The 7602-nt window shown below is 48.3% G+C and overlaps 1 non-coding gene across 1 annotated transcript; it reads right to left on the bottom strand.

The window, feature by feature from the left end:
- Positions 1 to 2865: 2865 nt before the first annotated feature.
- Positions 2866 to 2938, bottom strand: Trnaa-agc (transfer RNA alanine (anticodon AGC)). The gene has a single exon. It is a non-coding gene; the product is annotated as a tRNA-Ala (tRNA).
- Between the last annotated feature and the right edge of the window lie 4664 nt (positions 2939 to 7602).

Raw genomic sequence — 7602 nt, 5'->3', positions numbered from 1 at the left:
ACATAAGAAACTTACTTTGCAAAAGAGCATCTGAGGATGAGAGTGGACAAGAACTGGACCAAAGTCACATGGCACATCAGACATAGAGGAGGTTCAAGTCTGTCCAATGCCCAACTCCAGGCAATGCTAATAGTTGTCATCTGCATGTCACACATATATACAACAGATTACTGGGTCACATAAATTTGGGAAGTGCTGGATTCCATGGACACAAACAGGCACTTTTCTGTAGGACTTGTCAGAGCCTTTACATGCTAATAGGTAATGTAATGCCAGATTCGTGGGACCCCAATAGACTTCCAGGAGCCGAATCCGATGCAGTCACCTAAGAGTCTTTATTGCAGGCTCGAGCCTGGACTCACAACCGTTTCTGACGCAGCAATCCCAGGGAGTGAGCCCTGGCCCTTAGTTCAGTGAGATTTTATAGGTTTTGGGGGATACTTTGCATCACAACATCACACAGCAAATCATTTCACACTGCAGGAAAGTCCAACAACAACTCTTAACATTGATTAGCACATTCACTTTCGGGAACAAGTTGGATAGGGGTGATTGCTTAGTACAAGAGGGGGATTTGTTTGAATGATTGGTTTAGGCCACGAGGGGTGTACGTGCTGAACTACATGGTTTCCCAACATGTTATCAACCACCATAAACTACTGGGGGGTCATCTGGCATCCCAGGTATTTTCTCTGTCTCATGCTGATTGGTGGTTGCTAGGGGATTGCTATGAGTCCTCACCTAGCCTAACTGAGTCAGGGACACCTGGCGCCAAGATCTCTCCTGTTATTTGCAGACAACTCAGCAGGGTGGGTATGTGCCTAGGGTTTTTCCAAGGACTCACACCCCCTTCCTTAGGACAGGCTTTGCTCTGAGGTAGAGGCTGGTTTTTCAAAAATGGAGTCACATCAGTTTCTCAGTAAAAGGTCTGCATGGCACAAGAGATGATTATAGATTCCTTTTGTCCCATCGGACTGTGGTCTCTGAAGAGCTCACTCTGGGACCTTCTGATCTGAATTGCAGGGTGAGAGACAGGATTTTGGCTTCATGCTATTTGTAAGTTCACTTTAGAATTGTCTCTCTCTCTCTTTTTTTTTTTTTTTGACATTTTTTATTTTTCAGAAGTAGTTGGAAACATTACCTTTATTTTATTTATTTATTTTTATGTGGTGCTGAGGCTTGAACCCAGGACCTCACATGTGCTAGAGGAGCCCTCTACCACTGAGCCACAATCCCAAGCCTCCTGGAGGGCTGGGAGGTTTTGCAGGAGCTCAAGTAGAGAATGCGTGAGCCAAGCCCCTTGACCTTCATCCTATGCACTTTGCCTGGGGCCTTGCTCACTAATGGCTGGGAGTCCAAAAGGGACACTCCTAGATGAAAGACTCATTCCAGGGACCAAAGGCATCTGCACGTTGTGGGAAGGCTTCCAGGAGGTGGTGGCATTGTATCCTGAGGTGCAAATGGGAGAAGAGCAAAGGTCCAAAGACAGGAGCCATAGTTACGGGAGTGGCAGGGCTCTGGGGCCTAGGCCTGGGAGAAACCAGGAAAGGAGCGGCTATGAGTGGCAGAGATCTTGAAGGCAATAAGGGATTGGATTTGTATCTCCTGGGGCCAGAATCCCAGAAGGTGCTTGACACAGGGTTGATTTGATGAAATCCACAAGTAGTTCCAGCCTGGGGTCACTCTCAGCACAAGGGATTCCCAACATTCCTTCCTCCCATGAGCTCCTTCTCCATCACTTGACCTTCTGTCTCATTCCTATGCAATGTGACAGCTTTGACCCTGTCCACGACACTTCCTGCCTTGACCTCCCCCCACCCCCAGCCTCCTTGGCTTGATGTCTCTGTCACAACGGCTCCTTCTGGATCCCTGCAGATTACCCCCCATCATCCTCAGAAACTTGCACCCGGCCAATCCCAGAGCTGCTGTCCTTGTGCAGACTCCTGGGCTCAGTTACCCGGATGCACCATCTCTGCTCACCGGGGACTGCCCCCCCACACACACACACACTGCGTTTAAAGAAGGTGGTAGCTCTGGGGCACCAAGCAATGGCTGGGACCTCAGGAAAATGCCAGCAGATGCCCCTCCTACTCAGGGAACATAAATAGCACACTCTCTCCTTGGCCCTGTTTTCTCTCCATGCCAACTTTCCTGGAACCCAACCCTGGCCTGTCAATCAGTCCAAAGACTGGCCCCCAAGACACACCCTGCCCAGGATGCTGGACAATTATGACACTCCCAATGGGCACATACCAAAAACTGCCTGGGGAGAGGGGATGGAGGGAGAAGACAGGGGTTGCCAGGCACGGTGGCCCACACCTGTAATCCCAGCGACTTGGGAGGCTGAGGCAGAAGGATTGTAGGTTCAAACCCAGCCTTATAGAGGCCCTAAGCAACTCAGGGAGACCCTGTCTTTAAAGAAAATATAAAAAAGGGCTGTGGCTGTGGCTCAGTGGTTGATTCCCAATACCAAGAAAAAAAAGGAAAGAAAGGGGTTGACTGAGGCCATCAGACTTCCATGACCTGTGCCCCCACCGTATTCTTGGCTGGGCTAAGGCTGATGTGCCCTCTTCCTTTTTGGTAGGGCTGGGATAGGATGGCTGCCTTCAGGGTTCTGACCAACACATCCTTTCTTCTTCAGTGGATTAATCCTTTTTTTTAAAAAAAGATGTTGATGGACCTTTATTTTATTAATTTATTTATATGCAGTGCTGAGGATCAAACCCAGTGCCTCACACATGCTAGGCAAGCACTCTACCACTGAGCTACAACCCCAGCCCCTTCAATGGATTCTTTTTATTATTATTATTATTTTTTAGTTGTAGTTGGACACAATACCTTTTTAAATTTTATTTATTTATTTTTATGGGGTGCTAGGGATCGAACCCAGGGCCTCGCACATGCTAGGCAAGCGCTCTACCACTGAGCCACAACCCCAGGCCAGATTAATTCTTTTTTTTTTTTTTTTTAAAGAGAGAGTGAGAGAGGAAAGAGAGAGATAGAGAGAATTTTTTTAATATTTATTTTTTAGTTCTCAGCGGACACAACATATTTGTTGGTATGTGGTGCTGAGGATCGAACCCGGGCCGCACGCATGCCAGGAGAGTGCGCTACCGCTTGAGCCACATCCCCAGCCCCCAGATTAATTCTTTAATGTGGTCATCCTTTGGCTTTGGAGAGGTGGCTTTTCTCATCTCCACTGGGATTTTGGAGATGGAGTTGCGTGGCTAGCTCATGATGGCCTCAAGAACTGTCCCCACAGCATGGAGATTCCTTAAAAAGCTTGGAATAAAATCACCATTTGACCCTGTTATCCCTCTTCTCAACATAGACCCAAAGGACTTAAAATTAGCACATTCATCAATGTTCATAGCAGCTCAGTTCCCAATAGCTGAGCTATGGAACCAACCTAGTTGCCCTTCAACAGATGAACGAATAAAGAAAATATGGTACATATAGACAGTAGAATATTACTCAGCTGTAAAGAAGAATGAAATTATGGCATTTGCCAGTAAACAGATGGAACCGGAGACCATCCTGGTAGGTGAAATAAGCCAAACCCAAAAACTAAAGGCTGAATGTTCTGATATGCAGATGCTAACACACAATAAGTGGGAGGGGGTGAGAATAGAAGTTCCTTGGATTAGAAATAGGGGAATGAAGGGAGGGAGAGGGGAGGGGAATGGGAAAGACAGTCGAATGAATCAGCAATAACTTTCCTACATTCGTATATGAATATATAACCCGTGAAACTCCACATCATGTACACCCACAAGAGTGGGAAGTTATACTCCAATATGTCAAAATACACTCTCCTGTCATGGATAACTAAAAACAAACAAACAAACAAGAAACCCTGCTCTCCAAGGTCGCGAGGCCCTCTTCATTCCCAAGCACGGCCTGCCTGCCTCGCATACCTGGCATTCTGTGACCCTCTCTCTCCCCTGGCTTCCAGGAAGGACCAGAGGCCTCAGAACCTCGTGAATCTGCTCTCTGAATCCCCGATGGCATGTTAGGTATTTTTACAATTGTTCTAAACTCCATTATCTCAGCTTTCTGAACTGGCTCCTGCTGACTGGATACGTGACTGGCCACCAACTGTCCCCACTGCCTTCCCTCCAGGGAATGCCAGAGAGACAGCCCGGCCCCGGCCAGCCCCACCACCATCCATACACTACCTTCTCTGAGGCCCCAGCCATGGGAAGAACAAGATGTTAACAAACATGGAAGAGGATGGTCTCCGCTGCCCAGGATAATTGTAAACACTGAACAATGTTGCAAAGAAAAAAAAAAAAAACAAGAGTAAAATTGTCAAGTCCTGAGCTGGGAGGGGCTGAGGGAATTTTACTCCTCTCAGGCCCCAACTTATCAGGGGGAGTAATTTTTCCCTTATCTTTGTTATTATTTGCTCAGTTCATTCAACGAATATTTACTGAACACAGGACAAGCTGGGCACTCTTCAGTGTGCGTGGGCTACATCCGGGGAAGTTGGCAGCAAATGATTTGCCCCAGAAACAGGGAAATGATGTTACTGGCATGCTAGCTAGGCCCTGACTGCTGAGGTCCCAGCAAACCAGATCCAGCCCCTTGCCCCCACAGAATGAAGCAAAAAATGTGGAAAGTAGGAAAGGAAGACTTAATTGATATTGGGAAGGCAGAGTGAGGACCAGCACCTCAGCCCTCTCTGCTCGGTATTAGGTTTAAATAGAGGCAGAATTGGGGCAGGAGTGAGAGGATGCATAATTGGACTGTGTGGTCTGATTGATCATTCAGGTCTGGTTCCATGAGTTGGCTCCAGAGACCTTGGGAGGCGTCCTTATCTCTTGAGGGGCCAATTTCCACTTATTGCTCAGGATGTTTATCCACCAGGCCTGTGATCCTGGAAGGGGGCAGTTCAGTTCCCAGTCTCCCGCTGTTTTTGGAAGGTGTGGTGGGGGACTGAAGACTCCTAGGGCCACCCCAGGGTTCTGGAAGTAGACGCTATAAATCTGGCCTCAGTCTTGAAGGTAGACAAGATGGGTCAGGTAAATTTAGGGTTAATAAACCTTGTATTGCTAGATTTTAGAGGAACATTCTTTAAATGATTAACATGTCCATGTGCTGAGCTCAGCAGGGGCCTGACCTAGAGTTTTAGGAGGCAGATACCAAATGAAGGCAGAGGTGCCCAGCGCTCTCTCCTGCTCTCAGTCACCCCTTGCGCATGTGCAGGCCTAAGTGAGGAGTCACTGCTTTCAGCAAAGGCAGCCTCTCCAAGTCCCTGTTACAATGACAGACAATGTCCTCAATTAAGTGCTGGGGAAAACAGAGGCAGGAGAGAGAGCAGGGTGAACCGGAGCTGAGGGTGGAGCTGGTTGTAGCCTCCAACAGAAGGAGCAGGGGGGACCTCTGGGGAGCAACATTCCAGAAGGAGCTGTAAGCGTGGAGACCTGTGGGAATAGGCAGGAACTGGAGCAGAGCATAGGGGAGGCGAGTGGGAGAGGAGATGAAGGAGGTCAGGGGCATGTCATGGGCTCGCTGTAAGGACTTTGGATTCTAAGAGAATGAAACGGGGAACCTTGCCAGGGAGGGAGGGGCAGGATTGTCCCTTCATGTCCCTGGGAGGCCCAGGAGGGCAGATCAGCGTGCAATGCCACTCCTACCACAGGGACCGGCAAGAGCTGAAAAATTCCAGTGGAATGAATGAGTTAATGAATGAATGCACAAATGAACAGATGAGTGAGCACAGGCGGGTCACTATGCCCACTCCTTCCCAGAGAGAGAGAGGACTGTGGGTACATTTGGACAAACATACTTCCCATCTGGATCAGACGTTCATATTCACGTTGCCTGGGAAGCTTTTCAAAGTCCTCATACCTCGATGTCTTTTCCCCCCAAATCCTGATCCTCAGGGTGGGAGTGTCCCAGATGGGACCCAGCCTTGAGTAGATGATTCTCATGCCTAGCCATTTCCTAATGAGAAACATCCATCTAGATATTTCCGGGGTACTTCCAAATACTTAGCACCTGGCATCCCATCCAGCCCCAGGGCCGCACATTTAATAAATGAACAGATGTTTGTTGACTGAACTCATCCCATGTGTAAATGCATAAGTAGAACGAATTAATTGCTCTTTTCCATTTTCAACTCACATATTTGGAATTGTATAAATAAATGGCTTTCCAGAGAATAAGCATCTTCCAGCTGTTATCTCCTGTCCCTCATGCCTGTCCCATGACCCCTTATCTGGTTCTCTTCTGTTTTATTGGCTCTGACCTGATCTGCCCTGAGCAAAGGGGGAGCATTAGGATTTCAGGAATTCCGAAAAACAGGTTGCCTTGTGTAGCTCCATGTGTTTCTGCAGAGCTCTGAGCTGCGGCGGGGCCTCTCCTCAAAGAAGAGGGTTGTTGAAGAATGAGGTTTTGCTAGGTTGCCCAGTTCCCTTAAAACAAAAGGGTGCCAGCCTCAGCTATGAAGGTGGGGCGCCAGAGGGGTGGAGGCAGCCACTCAGTCCCCTTCCCTTTCCACCCAGGAGGGGCCCGCCCCACATTCCAGGGGCAGAGACCTAATGCTGCCTGCAGGAAATGCTGGGGCTGCTAGGACCGGAAGGTCCCACCCCTTTCCTTCTCACTTTGTCCATCTCAGTCCAGCTGGCCCACTCCAGAGCCTGAGGCTCCAGCTCAGGGTAGCTGGGTCTCACAGACTGCCCCTTGCTTGCAGGTGTTGGTGGCCAGAGCTTATTGCATGTAAACAGAAAAGAGCTCCTAATTATCTTGACATACTTGAAATAAGCAAAGCCATTTTTTTTTCCTCTCTTCCCAGAATTCAAGAAAGGCTAGAGATTCCGCAAGGCATCTGACTCAACTCTTATTTTCTCCTTCCTCTTCCTTTTCCACCATTGTGACCTTGAAAAGACAGCTCAGAATCCCTGGCTCTGCAGCCAGGCCTGATGCTGCTGCCACACCTGGAGGCCTGAGTGGAGGCAGGGACCCACCTGGTGCACCCCATTCAGGGGGCAACTCTGTGCCGCAGCAGAGTAGGCAGCCTGAGTCATTAAAAACCCAGCACAGGGGGCTGGGGATGTGGCTCAAGCGGTAGCGCACTCGCCTGGCATGCGTGCGGCCCGGGTTCGATCCTCAGCACCACATACCAACAAAGATGTTGTGTCCGCCGAGAACTAAACAATAAAACATTAAAAATTCTCTCTCTCTCTCTCTCTCTCTCTCTCACTCTCTTTAAAAAAAAAAAAAAAAAAACCCCAGCACAGAGGTCAGGTGTCCAGAGTTCAAGTCCTGGTTCCTCCACTATCAACTATGTGGCAAATGGGTTATCTTCTGTGAGCCTCAGTTTTCTCATGTGTAAATGGGTGTGTCAATTATGTCTCCTAGGGAAGCTGAGAAGATTACATGAATAAAGCACAGAGAGCACTTCATAAAGAAGAACTATAATTATTGTATTTTTATTAGTATTGAACACTTCTCATAGCCCCACCACAGTACCAGTTTACAGGATCCTGAATCAAATGAGATGCATTCCAGGCATGGAGACATATGCAAACAGGAAGCTCTAGGCTGTGGGTGATTGAATATGGGATTGAATTAAATGTGTGATTCAACATAGAGGGT

Source organism: Ictidomys tridecemlineatus, chromosome 3 (assembly GCF_052094955.1).
Source record: "Ictidomys tridecemlineatus isolate mIctTri1 chromosome 3, mIctTri1.hap1, whole genome shotgun sequence".
Classification (NCBI taxonomy): domain Eukaryota; kingdom Metazoa; phylum Chordata; class Mammalia; order Rodentia; family Sciuridae; genus Ictidomys; species Ictidomys tridecemlineatus.
The sequence above is the reverse complement of the archived record's forward strand: the minus strand, read 5'-3'. Positions and strand labels throughout refer to the sequence as shown.